This window comes from Aegilops tauschii, chromosome 3 (assembly GCF_002575655.3).
Source record: "Aegilops tauschii subsp. strangulata cultivar AL8/78 chromosome 3, Aet v6.0, whole genome shotgun sequence".
Taxonomy (NCBI): Eukaryota; Viridiplantae; Streptophyta; class Magnoliopsida; order Poales; family Poaceae; genus Aegilops; species Aegilops tauschii.
In genome coordinates this window covers 173,381,861-173,402,175 of record NC_053037.3, presented here as the reverse complement: position 1 = coordinate 173,402,175, position 20,315 = coordinate 173,381,861, and positions in this window count along the sequence as shown.

Here is a 20,315-nt window from a genome sequence, read left to right as displayed (position 1 = left end):
CATACCCATATCTACTTAAGTCATCAGTGAGAGTGAGAACATAACAATAGCCACCGCGAGCCTCAACACTCATTGGACCGCAGACATCAGTATGTATGATTTCCAATAAGTTGGTTGCTCGCTCCATTGTTCCGGAGAATGGAGTCTTGGTCATCTTACCCATGAGGCATGGTTCGCACGTGTCAAATGATTCGTAATCAAGAGACTCCAAAAATCCATCTGCATGGAGCTTCTTCATGCGTTTGACACCAATGTGACCAAGGCGGCAGTGCCACAAGTATGTGGGACTATCGTTATCAACTTTACATCTTTTGGTATTCACACTATGAATATGTGTAACATCACGTTCGAGATTCATTAAGAATAAACCATTGACCAGCGGGGCATGACCATAAAACATATCTATCATATAAATAGAACAACCATTATTCTCGGATTTAAATGAGTAGCCATCTCGAATTAAACGAGATCCTGATACAATGTTCATGCTCAAAGCTGGCACTAAATAACAATTATTGAGGTTTAAAACTAATCCCGTAGGTAAATGTAGAGGCAGCGTGTCGACGGCGATCACATCGACCCTGGAACCGTTCCCGACGCGCATCGTCACCTCGTCCTTCGCCAGTCTCCGCTTATTCCGCAGCTCCTGTTTTGAGTTACAAATATGAGCAACCGCACCGGTATCAAATACCCAGGAGCTACTTCGAGTACTGGTAAGGTACACATTAATTACATGTATATCACATATACCTTTGGTGTTGCCGGCCTTCTTGTCCGCTAAGTATTTGGGGCAGTTCCGCTTCCAGTGACCACTTCCCTTGCAATAAAAGCACTCAGTCTCAGGCTTGGGTCCATTCTTTGACTTCTTCCCGGCAACTGGCTTACCGGGCGCGGCAACTCCCTTGCCGTCCTTCTTGAAGTTCTTCTTACCCTTGCCTTTCTTGAACTTAGTGGTTTTATTCACCATCAACACTTGATGTTCCTTTTTGATCTCCACCTTCGCTGGTTTCAACATTGAATATACCTCAGGAATGGTCTTTTCCATCCCCTGCATATTGAAGTTCATCACAAAGCTCTTGTAGCTTGGTGGAAGCGACTGAAGGATTCTGTCAATGACTGTGTCATCCGGGAGATTAACTCCCAGCTGAGACAAGCGGTTGTGTAACCCAGACATTCTGAGTATGTGCTCACTGACAGAACTATTTTCCTCCATTTTACAACTGAAGAACTTGTCGGAGACTTCATATCTCTCGACCCAGGCATGAGCTTGGAAAACCATTTTCAGCTCTTCAAATATCTCATATGCTCCATGTTTCTCAAAACGCTTTTGGAGCCCCGGTTCTAAGCTGTAAAGCATGCCGCACTGAACGAGGGAGTAATCATCAGCATAGTTAGGGGGAACACTTTCTTGAAATTATTATAAGGGATCATCTTACTTACTACCATCGTTCTAAGCAAATAAGATGTAAAACATGATAAACATCACATGCAATCAAATAGTGACATGATATGGCCAATATCATTTTGCTCCTTTGATCTCCATCATCGTGTCTTCAAGAAGTTGTCACGCCAACGATTACTTCTACTTCTATGGCTAACGTGTTTAGCAATAAAGTAAAGTAATTTACATGGCGTTATTCAATGACACGCAGGTCATACAAAAAATAAAGACAACTCCTATGGCTCCTGCCGGTTGTCATACTCATCGACATGCAAGTCGTGATTCCTATTACAAGAACATGATCAATCTCATACATCACATACATCTCATTCATCACATCCTTTTGGCCATATCACATCACAAGGCACATGCTGCAAAAACAAGTTAGACGTCCTCTAATTGTTGTTGCAAGTTTTTTACGTGGCTTCTATAGGTTTCTAGCAAGAACGTTTCTTACCTACGTAAAACCACAACATGATATGCCAATTTCTATTTACCCTTCATAAGGACCCTTTTCATCGAATCCGTTCCGACTAAAGTGGGAGAGACAGACACCCGCTAGCCACCTTATGCAACTAGTGCATGTCAGTCGGTGGAAACTGTCTCACGTAAGCGTACGTGTAAGGTCGGTCCGGGCCGCTTCATCCCACAATACCGCCGAAACAAGATAAGACTAGTAGTGGCAAGAAAAATTGACAACATCTACGCCCACAACTGCTTTGTGTTCTACTCGTGCATAGTAACTACGCATAGGCCTGGCTCATGATGCCACTGTTGGGGATCGTAGCAGAATTTTAAAATTTTCTACGCATCACCAAGATCCATCTATGGAGTTTACTAGCAACGAGAAGGAAGGAGTGCATCTACATACCCTTGTAGTCCACGAGCGGAAGCGTTCAAGTGAACGGGGTTGATGGAGTCGTACTCGTCGTGATCCAAATCACCGATGACCGAGCGCCGAACGGACGGCACCTCCGCGTTCAACACACGTACGGAGCAGCGACGTCTCCTCCTTCTTGATCCAGCAAGGGGGAAGGAGAGGTTGATGGAGATCCAGCAGCACGACGGCGTGGTGGTGGAAGTAGCGGGGATCCCGGCAGGGCTTTGCCAAGCGCAAGCGGGAGAGAGAGGTGTCACGGGAGGGAGAGGGAGGTGACAGGGGCTGTGGTGCGGCTGCCCTCCCTCCCCCCCACTATTTATAGGGGCCCTGGGGGGGGGGGCGCCGGCCCCCTGGAGATCCCATCTGAGGGGGGCGGCCAAGGGGGTGGCTTGCCCCCCAAGCCAAGTGGGGCGCCCCCCACCCCCAGGGTTTCCAACCCTAGGCGCAGGGGAGGCCCATGGGGGGCGCACCAGCCCACCAGTGGCTGGTTCCCTCCCCACTTCAGCCCATGGGGCCCTCCGGGATAGGTGGCCCCACCCGGTGGACCCCCGGGACCCTTCCGGTGGTCCCGGTACAATACCGATAACCCCTGAAACTTTCCCGGTGGCCGAAACTGGACTTCCTATATATAATTCTTCACCTCCGGACCATTCCGGAACTCCTCGTGACGTCCGGGATCTCATCTGGTACTCCGAACAACTTTCGGGTTTCCGCATACTAATATCTCTACAACCCTAGCGTCACCGAACCTTAAGTGTGTAGACCCTACGGGTTCGGGAGACATGCAGACATGACCGAGACGCCTCTCCGGTCAATAACCAACAGCGGGATCTGGATACCCATGTTGGCTCCCACATGTTCCACGATGATCTCATCGGATGAACCACAATGTCGAGGATTCAATCAATCCCGTATACAATTCCCTTTGTCAATCGGTACGTTACTTGCCCGAGATTCGATCGTCGGTATCCCAATACCTCGTTCAATCTCGTTACCGGCAAGTCACTTTACTCGTACCGTAATGCATGATCCCGTGACCAGACACTTGGTCACATTGAGCTCATTATGATGATGCACTACCGAGTGGGCCCAGAGATGCCTCTCCGTCATACGGAGTGACAAATCCCAGTCTCGATCCGTGCCAACCCAACAGATACTTTCGGAGATACCCGTAGTGCACCTTTATAGTCACCCAGTTACGTTGTGACGTTTGGTACACCCAAAGCACTCCTACGGCATCCGGGAGTTGCATGATCTCATGGTCTAAGGAAATGATACTTGACATTGGAAAAGCTCTAGCAAACGAACTACACGATCTTTGTGCTATGCTTAGGATTGGGTCTTGTCCATCACATCATTCTCCTAATGATGTGATCCCGTTATCAATGACATCCAATGTCCATAGTCAGGAAACCATGACTATCTGTTGATCAACGAGCTAGTCAACTAGAGGCTCACTAGGGACATGTTGTGGTCTATGTATTCACAGATGTATTACGATTTCCGGATAACACAATTATAGCATGAACAATAGACAATTATCATGAACAAGGAAATATAATAATAACCATTTTATTATTACCTCTAGGGCATATTTCCAACAAGAAGTAGGACGGTGGAGCAACGAGGGGCCCATGAGGGTGGAGGGCGCGCCCAGGTGGGTAGGCGCGCCCCCTACCTCGTGGCTTCCTCGTCTGTTGCTTGACGTCCACTCCAAGTCCTCTTGATCACGTTTGTTCCAAAAATCACGTTCCCGAAGGTTTCATTCCATTTGGACTCCGTTTGATATTCCTTTTCTGCGAAATACTGAAATAGGCAAAAAACAGCAATTTGGGCTGGGCCTCAGGTTAATAGGTTAGTCCCAAAAATAATATAGAAGTGTATAATAAAGCCCATTAAACATCCAAAACAGAATATAATATAGCATGGAACAATAAAAAATTATAGATATGTTGGAGACGTATCACTCCCGTAGAGCATGAAGATGACTTGGATGTCTATGCCAAGAATAAGAAAGACCACAACTCTATGGCCAACATGTACAAAGAGATCCCAGACAAAGCATTGGAAATACACAAGTTTGGATCTGTTCATTACTTGTTGTCTGGTCTAGCTACAATCAACACTATTTTGAGGCATACATTGTTGCCCAAATCTGGAAATCACAAGATGATCAGAGGCCATTCAATCAACTTGCTACAGATATTTGATGTGCCTCAGAAATTCAAAGTTATGAGCCTGATTGTTGAAACAATCAAGAGGATAGCTGCAGATCAGAAGAGATCTTGTGAGTATGCTCCACATATTCAGGTGCTCATCAACTCCAAGATGGGCACATGCACTTATCTTTTGGACAAGGAGCATCTACCTTTGAGACCAGAATTCGAGGACAACACTGTTGTGATGAATGAGGAAGATCCCACATCTGTGCAAGCACAAGAAAAGAGAGAAAATGCAAAGGTTGAGAAGGCTGCAAAGATGCCAAGTGTTGAAGAGGCATCTCAAGTATTTCTGAAGAGCAAACAAGATCAACTTGCTTATCTGATTCAAGCAACCTTGAGGATTGAGAAGGGCTTGGCCACCCTGACTCAAAATCAGGAGAGCTTGGAGAGGATCATTGAGACAAAATTCTATGGTCTTGATCTGAAAGTGACTGAGGTGCAGACAACTGTTGAGCAGCTCCAGGAGGAAGCAGAGGAGAGGAAAGGGCAGGCTACCACAGATGCCTTTTAGAGAGTGCCTAGAGGTCAGAGCTCTGCTGCAGTGCCCATGGCTGACCCTAGAGTTACTACATCAGCACCAACAGCTACAGCTTCAGTGCCACCTCCAGTTGCCACTCCACCAGCTCCAACAACATCTACAGATGCCTTCGTCCTTGGAGTCCTCTCAACACCACCTCCCGAAGATCAAGCCTAGAGAGATGCATAGCACTGTGCATTTTCAAACTTTTTGGTAACTTGTTGCCAAAGGGGGAGAAATGTATAGATCATAGGCTTCGAGAGAGAGTGTTGTTGCTTCTTTGCTCTCTTGCTACTTGGTTGATACTTTTGTGTGTGCTTGGTTAATACTCTTTATGTCTGTGTGTGAGATACTTGTATGATCATGTGTTTGATCATATCCTACTTTAATGCTTGGATGATACTATCTTTTATGTCTCATATATGATCATTCACTTTGCTTGGTGATGAGTGCATGTTCTTAAATTTCTATCATTTTGAGCGCTCCACCAAGATGTATGTGACATGGAAGAGTAACCCATGATCCTAATTGATTGTGCATTTGCATTCAAAAGCAAATTTTAAATAACGCACAAATTTAGGGGGAGCTCTTACTTATCACATACTTCTCAAAGCGACGATGCATTTCAATCTTATTATCATTTGTCGAAGCTTTGATCTATATGTTGTCATCAATTACCAGAAAGGGGGAGATTGAAAGTGCAACTATTCCTGGGTGGTTTAGGTAATTCTTAACAACACATAGCTCATTGAACTAATACTCTTTCAAGATGATCATTTTAGAAAGTTCAATGATTGGCATGGCATGGACTAGGAATGTGGACCCCTCAAAATGCTAAGGACACATATTGGCTAAAGCTCAAGACTCTACATTTTCATTTTAGTGATCCAAGATCACATTGAGTCAATAGGAAAAGCCAATACTATTAAAAGGGGATGAGGTGTTGCTTAATGGCTTGCTTGCTCAAAATGCTTAGTGATATGCTCCAAAAGCCCTCAACCACTTTCTCATATCCACATATGTCCCAAACCAAAAGTCAAACTCGGCCCTACTGATTTGATGTATCCGGTGCCACCGAGTTCATTTGACATAGCCATTACCAAAAACCCTAGTCAGTTCGGTCTCACCGATAGTGAAAGGATTGAGAAGAGGTGTCTAGAGGGGGGGTGAATAGACTCTTAGCAAAGAAAAGTTGCAATTTTTAGTTTCTTCATGTTAAGGTGGAATTTTAGCACATGTTTAAACATTCACAATACATATCAAGCATGCATGACAAGAGTATATGAGCAGCGGAAAGTAAAGCATGCAATTTGCAAGAATGTAAAGGGATGGGATTGGAGTGTGCAAATGCAATTGGAGATACGGAGATTTTTGGCGTGGTTCCGATAGGTGGTGCTATCGTACATCCACATTGATGGAGACTTCAACCCACGAAGGGTAACGGTTGCGTGAGTCCACGGAGGGCTCCACCCACGAAGGGTCCACGAAGAAGCAACCTTGTCTATCCCACCACGGCCATCACCCATGAAGGACTTGCCTCACTAGGGTAGATCTTCACGAAGTAGGCGATCTCCTTGCCTGTACAAACTCCTTGGTTCAACTCCACAATCTTGACGGAGGCTCCCAAGTGACACCTAACCAATCTAGGAGACACCACTCCCCAAAAGGTAATAGATGATGTGTTGATGATGAACTCCTTGCTCTTGTGCTTCAAATGATAGTCTCCCCAACACTCAACTCTCTCTCTCACAGATTTGGATTTGGTCGAAAGATGATTTGAGTGGAAATCAAGTTGGAGAAGGCTAGAGATCAAGATTTATGTGGTTGGAATGGAATATCTTGACCTCAACACATGAGTAGGTGGTTCTCGCTTAGAAAATGTATGTTGGAAGTATAGGCATGTTCTGATGGCTCTCTCCACGAATGAAGAGTGGGTGGAGGGGTATATATAGCCTCTACACAAAATCTAACCATTACACACAAATCACCAAACTCGGTGGGACCGAATCAGAAAACTCGGTCGGACCGATTCAGTTCATAATGTGATCGTTAGGCATTTCGGTGGGACCGATATGATCAACTCGGTGGGACCGATGTGGTAGAGTTAGGGTAAAACCTCATCTCGGTTTGACCGATTACACAAACTCAGTGGGACCGATTTTGGTAATAAGCTAACCAGAGAGTTGGTCAGGCAAACTCGGTGAGACCGATTACAAATCTCGGTAAGACCGAAATTATTGCAACAGACAACAGAGAGTTTGCAAGCCCATCTCGGTGAGACCAAGATCCCTATCGGTGAGACCGAAGTGACTAGGGTTTGTGGCAGTGGCTATGTCAAGTGAACTCGGTGGCGCCGGATAGACTGTTTTGGTGGGGCCGAGTTTGACTTTTGGTTTGGGACATATGTGGATATGAGAAGGTGGTTGAGGGCTTTGGAGCGTATCACTAACCACTTTGAGCAAGCAAGCCATTAAGCAACACCTCATCCCCTTTTAATAGTATTGGGTTTCCTATGGACTCAGTGTGATCTTGGATCACTAAAAGTAAAATGTAGAGTCTTGAGATTTTGAGATTGAGCCAATCCTTTGTCCTTAGCACCTTGAAGGGGTTCCACATCCTCTTGTCCATGCCACTCCATGTGTTGAACTTGTCTGAAATATTCTAGATAAAAAATTAGTCCAACAGGAGATATGTTGACATTAATTACCAAAACCACCCAGGGAGCACTTGTGCTTTCAGATAGGGATCTCGGTCTCACCGAGATGGGATTGCAAACTCTTTGTTTCCCTTCGTAACGTTTTGGTCTAATCGAGATGAGTGATCGGTCTCATCGAGTTCGCAATGCAAACTCTCTGTTTCCTTTTCGTAACGTTTCGGTCTCACCGAAATGAGTGAATCGATCCCACCGAGTTTGCCTGAGCAACTCTCTGTTTGCCTGTTACAGAAACCGGTCCCACCGAGTTTATGTGATCAGTCTCACCGAGATTACGTTATGCCCTAACCCTAATGAAATCGGTCCCACCGAGTTGACATGTCGGTCCCATCGAAAATCCTAACGTTCACATTTTGAACTAAATCGGTCCGACCGAGTTTCATGATTCGGTCCCACCGAGTTTGGTAAATTGTGTGTAACGGTTAGATTTTGTGTGGAGGCTATATATACCCCTCCACCCACTCTTCATTCATGGAGAGATCCATTAGAACGTGCCTACACTTCCAGCATATATATTTTCTGAGAGAACCACCTACTCATGTGTTGAGACCAAGATATTTCATTCCAACCACAAGAATCTTGATCTCTAGCCTTCCCCAAGTTGCTTTCCACTCAAATCATCTTTCCACCAAATCCAAATCTGTGAGAGAGAGTTGAGTGTTGGGGAGACTATCATTTGAAGCACAAGAGCAAGGAGTTCATCATCAACACACCATCTATTACCTTTTGGAGAGTGGTGTCTCCTAGATTGGTTAGGTGTCACTTGGGAGCCTCCGTCAAGATCGTGGAGTTGAACCAAGGAGTTTGTACGGGCAAGGAGATCGCCTACTTCATGAAGATCTACCCTAGTGAGGCAAGTCCTTCGTGGGCGATGGCCATGGTGGGATAGACAAGGTTGCTTCTTCATGGACCCTTCGTGGTTGGAGCCCTCCGTGGACTCGCGCAACCGTTACTCTTCGTGGGTTGAAGTCTCCATCAACGTCGATGTACGATAGCACCACCTATCGGAACCACGCCAAAAATCTCCGTGTCTAGATTGTGTTTGCTCCCTCCAAACTCCTCCCTTTACCTTCATGTGCAATGATTTAGATTCCACTGCTATACTCTGAGAATTGCATGTGTAGGTTGATTGCTTGACTTGTGCTAAGTTGATAAAATCTGCCAAGACTTAAAATTAGGAAAAGAATAGATTTTTATTTTGCAAGTAGTCTAATCACCCCCCTCTAGACATACTTCCGATCCTACAAATGGAGCGAGCAACAGACTTGTTGGAAATAATACATACCGATGTATGCCAGTATGCGGTCCGATGAGTGTTGAGGCTCGCGGCGGGTATCGTTATTTTCTGACCTTCACAGATGATTTGAGCAGATATGGGTATATCTACTTGATGAAACATAAGTCTGAAACATTTGAAAAGTTCAAAGAATTTCAGAGTGAAGTGGAAAATCATCGTAACAAGAAAATAAAGTTTCTACGATCTCGTCGTGGAGGTGAATATTTGAGTTACGAGTTTGGTCTTCATTTGAAACAATGCGGAATAGTTTCACAACTCATGCCACCCGGAAGACCACAGCGTAATGGTGTGTCCAAACGTCGTAACCGCACTTTATTAGATATGGTGCGATCTATGATGTCTCTTACTGATTTACTACTATCGTTTTGGGGTTATGCTTTAGAGACGGCTGCATTCACGTTAAATAGGGCACCATCTAAATCTGTTGAGACGACACCATATGAACTGTGGTTTGGCAAGAAACCCAAGTTGTCGTTTCTTAAAGTTTGGGGCTGCGATGCTTACGTGAAAAAGCTTCAACCTGATAAGCTCGAACCCAAATCGGAGAAATGTGTCTTCATAGGATACCCAAAGGAGACTGTTGGGTACACCTTCTATCACAGATCCGAAGGCAAGATATTCGTTGCTAAGAATGGATCCTTTCTAGATAAGGAGTTTCTCTTGAAAGAAGTGAGTGGGAGGAAAGTAGAACTTGATGAGGTAAATGTACCTGCTCCCTTATTGGAAACTAGTTCATCGCAGAAATCAGTTCCAGTGATTCCTACACCAATTAGTGAGGAAGCTAATGATAATGATCATGAAACTTCTGATCAAGTTACTACCGAACCTCGTAGGTCAACCAGAGTAAGATCCGCACCAGAGTGGTACGGTAATCCTGTTCTGTAGGTCATGTTACTTGACCATGACGAACCTACGAACTATGAGGAAGCAACGATGAGCCCAGATTCCGCGAAATGGCTTGAGGCCATGAAATCTGAGATGGGATCCATGTATGAGAACAAAGTGTGGACTTTGGTTGACTTGCTCGATGATCGGCAAGCCATGGAAAATAAATGGATCTTCAAGAAGAAGACCGACGCTGACGGTAATGTTACTGTCTACAAAGCTCGACTTGTTGCAAAAGGTTTTCGACAAGTTCAAGGAGTTGACTACGATGAGACTTTCTCACCCGTAGCGATGCTTAAGTCTGTCCGAATCTTGTTAGCAATTGCCGCATTTTATGATTATGAAATTTGGCAAATGGACGTCAAAACTGCATTCCTGAATGGATTTCTAGAAGAAGAGTTGTATATGATGCAACCAGAAGATTTTGTCGACCCAAAGGGTGCCAACAAAGTGTGCAAGCTCCAGCGATCCATTTATGGACTGGTGCAAGCCTCTCGGAGTTGGAATAAACGTTTTGATAGTGTGATCAAAGCATATGGTTTTATACAGACTTTTGGAGAAGCCTATATTTAAAAGAAAGTGAGTGGGAGCTCTGTAGCATTTCTAATATTATATGTGGATGACATATTGTTGATTGGAAATGATATAGGATTTTTGGATAGCATAAAAGGATACTTGAATAAGAGTTTTTCTATGAAAGACCTCGGTGAAGCTGCTTACATATTGGGCATCAAGATCTATAGAGATAGATCAAGATGCTTAATTGGACTTTCACAAAGCACATACCTTGATAAGATTTTGAAGAATTTCAGAATGGATCAGTCAAAGAAAGGGTTCTTGCCTATGTTACAAGGTGTGAAGTTGAGTGGGACTCAATGCCCGACCACTACAGAAGACAGAAAGAAAATGAAAGTCATTCCCTATGCCTCAGCCATAGGTTCTATCATGTATGCAATGCTGTGTACCAGACCTGATGTGTGCCTTGCTATAAGTATAGTAGGGAGGTACCAAAGTAATCCAGGAGTGGATCACTGGGCAGCGGTCAAGAACATCCTGAAATACCTGAAAAGGACTAAGGATATGTTTCTCATTTATGGAGGTGACAAAGAGCTCATTGTAAATGGTTACGTCGATGCAAGCTTTGACACTGATCCGGATGACTCTAAGTCACAAATCGGATACGTATTTATATTGAATAGTGGAGCTATAAGTTGGTGCAGTTCCAAACAAAGCGTCATGGCGGGATCTACGCATGAAGCGGAGTACATAGCTGCTTCGGAAGCAGCAACTGAAGGAGTCTGGATGAAGGAGTTCATATCCGATCTAGGTGTCATACCTAGTGCATCAGGTCCAACGAAAATCTTTTGTGACAATACTGGTGCAATTACCTTGGCAAAGGAATCCAGATTTCACAAAAGAACCAAGCACATCAAGAGACGCTTCAATTCCATCCGCGATCAAGTCAAGGAGGGAGACGTAGAGATTTCCAAGATACATACGGATCTGAATGTTGCAGACCCGTTGACTAAGCCTCTCTCACGAGCAAAACATGATCAGCACCAAGACTCCATGGGTCATAGAATCATTACTATGTAATCTAGATTATTGACTCTAGTGCAAGTGGGAGACTGAAGGAAATATACCCTAGAGGCAATAATAAAGTTGTTATTTATATTTCCTTATATCATGATAAATGTTTATTATTCATGCTAGAATTGTATTAGTCGGAGACTTAATACATGTGTGAATACATAGACAAACAGAGTGTCCCTAGTATGCCTCTACTAGACTAGCTCGTTAATCAAAGATGGTTAAGTTTCCTAACCATAGACATGTGTTGTCATTTGATGAACGGGATCACATCATTAGAGAATGATGTGATGGACAAGAACCATCCATTAGCTTAGCACCATGATCGTTTAAGTTTATTGCTATTGCTTCCTTCATGACTTATACATGTTCCTATGACTATGAGATTATGCAACTCCCGAATACCGGAGGAACACTTAGTATGCTATCAAACGTCACAACGTAACTGGGTGATTATAAAGATGCTCTATAGGTGTCTCCGATGGTGTTTGTTTAGTTGGCATAGATCGAGATTAGGATTTGTCACTCCGAGTGTCGGAGAGGTATCTCTCGGCCCTCTCGGTAATGCTTATCACATAAGCCTTGCAAGCAATGTGACTAATGAGTTAGTTACGAGATGATGCATTAAGGAACGAGTAAATAGACTTGCCGGTAACGAGATTGAACTAGGTATGATGATACCAACCATCGAATCTCGGGCAAGTAACATACCGATGACAAAGGGAACAACGTATGTTGTTATGCGGTTTGACTGATAAAGATCTTCGTAGAGTATGTAGGAGCCAATATGAGCATCCAGGTTCCGCTATTGGTTATTGACCGGAGATGTGTCTTGGTCATGTCTACATAGTTCTCGAACCCGTAGGGTCCGCACGCTTAACGTTCGATGACAATTTGTATTATGAGTTATGTGTTTTTGATCACCGAAGTTTGTTCGGAGTCCCGGATGCGATCACGGACGTGACGAGGAGTCTCGAAATGGTTGATACATAAAGATTGATATATTGGACCATGTTATTCGGACCCAGAAGTGTTCCGGATAGTTTCGGGTAAAACTGGAGTGTCGGAGGGGTTACCGGAACCCCCCGGGGAAGTAATGGGCCTTAGTGGGCCTTGTTGGAGAGAGAGGAGGGCGGCCACGGTAGGCCGTGCCCCCTAGCAGTCCAAATTGGACAAGGGAAGGGGGGGGGGGGGCGCCCCCTTTCCTACTCCCTCTCCCTCTCCTTCCTTTCCCCTCTCTCCCTTTTGGTGGAATCCTACTAGGACTAGGAGTCCTAGTAGGACTCCCCTCTTGGGCGCTCCCTAGGGGCCGGCCGGCCCTCCCCTCCTCCCTCCTTTATATACGTGGGGAGGGGGCACCCATAGATAGAAGTTGATCTTTTAGCCGTGTGCGGTGCCTCCCTCCACAGTTACACACCTCGGTCATATCGTCGTAATGCTTATGCGAAGCTCTGCGCCGGTAACTTCATCATCACTTTCACCACGCCGTCGTGCTGACGGAACTCTCCCTTGGCCTCAACTGGATCAAGAGTTCGAGGGATGTCACCGAGCTGAACATGTGCTGAGTACGTTCGGTACTTGGATCAGTTGGATCGCGAAGACGTTCGACTACATCGCCGCGTTACTAAACGCTTCCGCTTTCGGTCTACAAGGGTACGTAAACACACTCTCCCTGCTCGTTACTATGCTTCTCCTAGATAGATCTTGCGTGATCGTAGGTATTATTTTTAAAATACTACGTTTCCCAACAGTTACAACCTGGACTCTTAGTCCTAATCAAAAGACTATGGCCCCACTTAAAAAAGACGATGGCTGGACGTGACCCACGTAAAAACAAATTCAGTTGTACGTGCAAAGGCAAAATGGGACACGGTTACGATCCGGACGCTTGAGTCCTAATAATGATAAACTGCTTTTTTTAAAGTCGTGCTTATATAATACTATATAAGGTTGGCCAAATCATGGAAATCAAATAGAATTTCCTGTAGCTTCCTAGCTGGGTATATGGGTACGTACATGCATAGTTGTTCTACCTACTCCTTGCATAGTAATTTTTTTTTCTTACGACCATGCAAGAAAACTTGCTCGGTGTCTGCGGTGCTACCATGACTCAACATCTTGAGATGAAAAGTGAAGCTCCGGGGCGCCACAGAATGTCTAACAAGTCCTCCTTTATGTCACCGTCTAGGCGACGTGCAAGTCTCGAGATGGGATATGGTGAGCCGGGTACATCCGACATCTCCATGTGCGAAGTCACTGTGTCATGTAGTTTGGCTAAACTCGCCAGAAGGTTCGACTATTATCCTACAATCAGCATGTATATATGGTGTCATTTTTTGTGTTTGAGTGTATTTACTACTCTTGAATTATAAATGCACGCTGGTGAATTACATATTATTTTTTAGAGCATGTGTTCATCTAATTGCTGCAAGTGTGATATATTGTTCACAACCAAAATGAATATTCAATTTTGGCATGCATACATAGTATATATAGACTTCAAATGTGTTATTCCACCTTTACGTCCGGAGTCCATACTGTGTTCCGGAATTCATATTTATTTTTTACAGAGTGATAGTTAATATAGAAGGTCGTATGTTTGGGTGTAAATTTTGGTTGAGATCATTTCTCAATTATCATATTTTTCTTCATGAAACTGTGTAAAAAAAGGTTGTACGCAGATGAACTGTTCTACTTCATGAAGTAGAATATATAGTGCTGCATACATGTCAATATCTTTAATACGGCCTAATAGACATTAAAAAGAGAAATATCTAGACACATTCTTTTGCGAGTGAAGTAGTCCCCGAAGTGTCTAATATATAGCTCAAATGCTCCGACATTGAAAAAATTCAGAGAAAATAGCAAACTAAACAAAAATATTCCGAATTATTTTCAAAACAAACATTGATTAGTTTTTTTACATGTGTGTGCAAATTTTTATTATGGAATGATATTCGCCAAGGTCTGGGAAAAAAATTGTGCTCCAAACTGATTTTACAAATAGTCTTTAGGAGTATCATCTTTTATCCAGAACATTCTAAATGTTTTTTATTCAGGAAATTCCTACACAAATTATTCCACTTATACGCATTATAGAAAATAAACATATCTATTTTTAAACGGAAGTTTATAATCCAACTTTTTAAATGCTCTCTTATGTTTTCTTGATCTCAGTAAGTTGTATGTATAAACTTATAGGTTATAACTTTGCTTCCTTTGTTCTCAGTATCATCATGTGCATTGTACAATGTGTTTGCAACTGTATATATTGTCCTGAAATGCATACCTTAACAAAGTTCCATGCTTACAGTTCCTCTAACTCCGAGGTCATTTGCAATGACAGGAGATGAATGTGTATATATAATTGTGACAAATTCAGTCATTAACAAATCATAATAATACATTGCTACAAGGGTTATAACTCCTTTTGGCCCTATGCCCAACCAATAAAAGTAGTCCATGTCATGTTTAATAAAAATTCATGAAAACATCTTAGTATTGCGAGACATTTCATATTGTACAAAAATGGAATATAGTAAGAACAAAAACCGCTAGCCCGTGCAGACGCATGGGTTGACGACTAGTTGTGAATAATTTGCCATAATATTATCAAGCTATTTGGTGTCTTCCCCTAATTTGACTTCCATAAAAGTACCTCGCGTGGCGGAATCTAAAAGATTTCTAGAAACGCAGTTCAATCCTGCATAATTTTTCGTATGATTGTCCACAAACTTAAACCATGAGTAGGGAAATTTCTTATCATGAATTTCATCCTTTTCCAAGATTGGGCAACATGTTCATGATGAAGTTGCTTAAAATTCATAATCTGATTTCTAAGAGAAATAATTTTTGCGGGAGGAAAATACTTGGCAATAAAAGCATCTTTATACTTATCCCAAGAATCAATACTATTTCATGGCAAAGATGAAAACCAAGTTTTAGCATGATCTAGTAGTGAGAACGGAAATAATTTTAGTTTCACAATATCATTGTCCACATCTTTTTTCCTTTGCATGTCACACAATTCAACGAAAGTGTTTAGATGGGACGCGACATCTTCATTAGGACTACCGGAAAATTGTTTTTTCATAACAAGAATTAACAAAGCGGCATTAATATCACAAGAATCCCTACTAGTGGCGGGTGGAGCAATCTGAGTACTAATAAAATCATTATTATTAGTATTGGAAAAATCAAACAATTTTGTATTTTCTTGAGACATCGTGACTACGCAAACGAGATAACGAGCAAACAAAAGGCAAACAAGCAAAAAGGCAAACAATTTTTTTTTGTATTTTTGTGAAATCGTTTTAGAAGTGGGCGAGATGAAAACGAGAGGCAAATGACAAATAATGTAAATGCAAGGAGATGAAAGTTTAGGCGTAGGTACTTGATAGATGTTGATGATGTCTCCCCGGCAACGGCACCAGAAATTCTTCCTGCTACTTGTGAACTACGTTGGGATTTCCCCTAAGAAGAGAGGATGATGACATACAGTAGTGTAGGAATGAAGTATGTCTACTAGAGGGGGGTGAATGGGAGTTTTAAATTTTCTTCCGAAAACTCAAAACTCTCAGAACGCAGCAGCGAAACGAATGAAAAACAAACTACAGCGAGCTAAAACTAAGTACCGAATGGAAACTAAACATGCATCAAGACAAAACTCATGAAGGAAAACATGTCGAATATAAACATGGGTGGAAGATATAACCAGTGGTGCTCGATGGCGACAAGGTATTTGTTCGACCAGTTCGTCCTTCTGCACATGGACTACGTCTGGTCGGAGGGGTTGTGACTTAACATGGAAGATAAAATCTCTTCACCCTATTCTCCTTGACAATTGGTTCGTCATCCAATGCTGATCACTCGTGGTAGATACTTGAAGGCGATCTCCAAACCTTGATACGTCTCCAACGTATCTATAATTTTTTATTGTTCCATGCTATTATATTATCTGTTTTGGATGTTTTATATGCATTGATATGCTATTTTATATTTTTTTTGGGACTAACCTATTAACCTAGAGCCAGTGCCAGTTTCTGTTTTTTCCTTGTTTTTGATTTTTACAGAAAAGGAATATCAAACGGAGTCCAAATGGAATAAAACTTTACAATGATTTTTCTTGGACTAGAAGTCATCCACGGAGCTTGGAGAGGGGTCAGAAGATGGCCGAGCAGGCCACAAGCCTCACAGGCACGCCCCTGGGGGGTGAGGGAGTCCTGGATTAAGGGGTCCTTGGGTTGCCGGCCTGTTATATTTGGGCCGGATTGATGGGCTATTATGGGGCCAAGCGAGAGTGCAGATCCATGACCGGATAAGGAATCTTCGGAGCTGTGGTGTGTCCTCCATGCCAATATTAGGCAGGATCTTCCTTTCTTTGTAACTGATTGCGTGTAACCCTAACCCTACCGGTGCCTATATAAACTGGAGGGTTTTAGTCTTTAGGGGGAGAGCTACATTCATCACCTCATCAACCTAGGGTTTAGCTCATCTGATCTCGAGGTAGATCTACTCTGTAACCATATCATACATCGAATACAATCAAGCAGGATGTAGGGTTTTATCTCTTCGAGAGGGCCCGAACCTAGGTAAACATTGTGTTCATCGTCCCTTGTTCCCCATTGATCCTAGATCCACAGCTCGGGACCCCCTACCTGAGATCTGCCAATTTTGACACTGACATTGGTGCTTTCATTAAGAGTTCCGTTGTTGGACCGCCCAAAGACCGATGGATCGCCTCATCATCGGAGAGGGCGTCAGCTCCGGGGACTTCTTCGTCCCCAGCCAACTCTTCGCGTTCGGCAGCATCGTGCTGCACGCCAACTCTACTGGTCATCTAGACCAAATCGACAACTTCGCCCCTGAACACCGAATTTGATTCGGCAATTTGGAATACGCTGCGGATGTACGAGGCGATCCGGTCTTTACCGGATTCACAATCGCTGCCCGCACCCCCATGGGCCTCGTTGTGTCCGCTCTGGAGCCTCTCATCAATCCGATCTGCGGATCGGCCCCGGTCCTTCAGTCAGCCTTGAGCCCGGACGGCTCCACCTCGAGTGGAGGCCAGGAATCTGATGGAAGTATGCCCTAGAGGCAATAATAAAATGGTTATTATTATATTTCCTAAATCATGATAAAGGTTTATTATTCATGCTAGAATTGTATTGATCGGAAACTTAAATACACGTGTGAATACATAAACAAACACCGTGTCCCTAGTGAGCCTCTACTAGACTAGTTCGTTGATCAAAGATGGTTAAGGTTTCCTAACCATGGACATGAGTTGTCATTTGATAACGGGATCACATCATTAGGAGAATGATGTGATGGAAAAGACCCATCTGTTAGCTTAGCATAATGATCGTTCAGTGTATTGCTATTGCTTTCTTCATGTCAAATACATATTCCTTCGACTATGAAATTATTCAACTCCCGGATACCGGAGGAATACCTTGTGTGCTATCAAACTTCACAACATAACTGGGTGATCATAAAGATGCTCTACAGGTATCTCTGAAGGTGTTTGTTGAGTTGGCATAGATCGAGATTAGGATTTGTCACTCTGAGTATCGGAGAGGTATCTCTGGGCCCTCTCGGAGTACACATCATAAGCTTGCAAGCAAATGGCTAAGGAGTTAGTCGCGAGGTGATGTATTGCGAAACGAGTAAAGAGACTTGCCAGTAACAAGATTGAACTAGGTATGAAGATACCGACGACCAAATCTCGGGCAAGCAACACACCGATAGACAAAGGGAATTACGTATGTTGTCATAACGGTCGACCAATAAAGATCTTCGTAGAATATGTAGGAGCCAATATGGGCATCCAGGTTCCGCTATTGGTTATTGACCGGAGAGGTGTCTTGGTCGTGTCTACATAGTTCTCAAACCCGTAGGGTCCGCACGCTTAACGTTCGTTGACGATATAATGTTATATGAGTTATATGATTTGGTGACCGAATGTTGTTCGGAGTCCCTGATGAGATCACAGACATGACGAGGAGTCTCGAAATGGTCGGGAGGTAAAGACCGATATATAGGACAATGGTATTTGGACACCGGAAGTGTTTCGGGACGTACCAGGAAGGAATCGGGTCACCGGAAGGGGTTCCGGGCACCCCCCGGCAAGTTATGGGCTTAATGGGCCAAAGGGAGGGACAGACCAACCCACTAGGGGGCTGGTACGCCCCTCCACTGGTTCGGACAGCCCTAGGGAAGGAAAAGGGGGAGGGCTAACCCCTCCTGCCTTTCCCTCTCATGGGAGAAAGGAAAGGGAGGGGCACCACCCTCCCCTGCCTTTCCCCGCACTCCAAATAAAGAAAGAAGGTGGCGTGGCTTGGGAGGGACCTGATAACCCACAAGTATAGGGGATCGCAACAGTTTTCGAGGGTAGAGTATTCAACCCAAATTTATTGATTCGACACAAGGGGAGCCAAAGAATATGCTCAAGTATTAGCAGCTGAGTTGTCAATTCAACCACACCTGGATAACTTAGTATCTGCAGCAAAGTGTTTAGTAGCAAAGTAGTATGATAGTAGTGGTAACGGTAACAAAGGTAACAGTAGCAAAAGTAATATTTTTGGTGTTTTGTAGTGATTGTAACAGTAGCAACGGAAAAGTAAATAAGCGAAGAAGAATATGTGAAAAGCTCGTAGGCATTGGATCGGTGATGGAGAATTATGTCGGATGCGGTTCATCATGCAACAGTCATAACATAGGGTGACACAGAACTAGCTCCAATTCATCAATGTAATGTAGGCATGTATTCCGAATATAGTCATACGTGCTCATGGAAAAGAACTTGCATGAAATCTTTTGTCCTAGCCTCCCATGGCAGCGGGGTCCTAACGGAAACTAAGGGATATTAAGGCCTCCTTTTAATAGAGTACCGGAACATAGCATTAACACATAGTGAATACATGAACTCCTCAAACCATGGTCATCACCGGGAGTGGTCCCGATTATTGTCACTTCGGGGTTGCCGGATCATAACACATAGTAGGTGACTATAGACTTGCAAGATATGATCAAGAACTCACATATATTCATGAAAACATAATAGGTTCAGATCTGGAATCATGGCACTCGGGCCCTAGTGACAAGCATTAAGCATAGCAAAGTCATAGCAACATCAATCTCAGAACATAGTGGATAATAGGGATCAAACCCTAACAAAACTAACTCGATTACATGATAGATCTCATCCAACCCATCACCGTCCAGCAAGCCTACGATGGAATTACTCACGCACGGAAGTGGGCATCATGAAATTGGTGATGGAGGATGGTTGATGATGACGATGGCGACGACTTCCCCTCTCCGGAGCCCCGAACGGACTTCAGATCAGCCCTCCCGAGATGTTTTAGGGCTTGGCGGCGGCTCCGTATCGTAAAACGCGATGAATCCTTCTCTTTGATTTTTTTTCTCCCCGAAAGTGAATATATGAAGTTGGAGTTGAGGTCGGTGGAGCCTCAGGGGGCCCACGAGGTAGGGGGCGCGCCCTAGGGGGCAGGCGCGCCCCCACCCTCGTGGATAGGGTGTGGGCCCCCTGATGTGGATTTTTCTTCCAGTATTTTTCTTATTTTCCAAATAGATGTTCCGTGGAGTTTCAGGTCATTCCGAGAACTTTTGTTTCTGCACATAAATAACACCATGGAAAGTCTGCTGAAAACAGCGTCAGTCCGGGTTAGTTCCATTCAAATCATGCAAGTTAGAGTCCAAAACAAGGGCAAAAGTGTTTGGAAAAGTAGATACGACGGAGACGTAT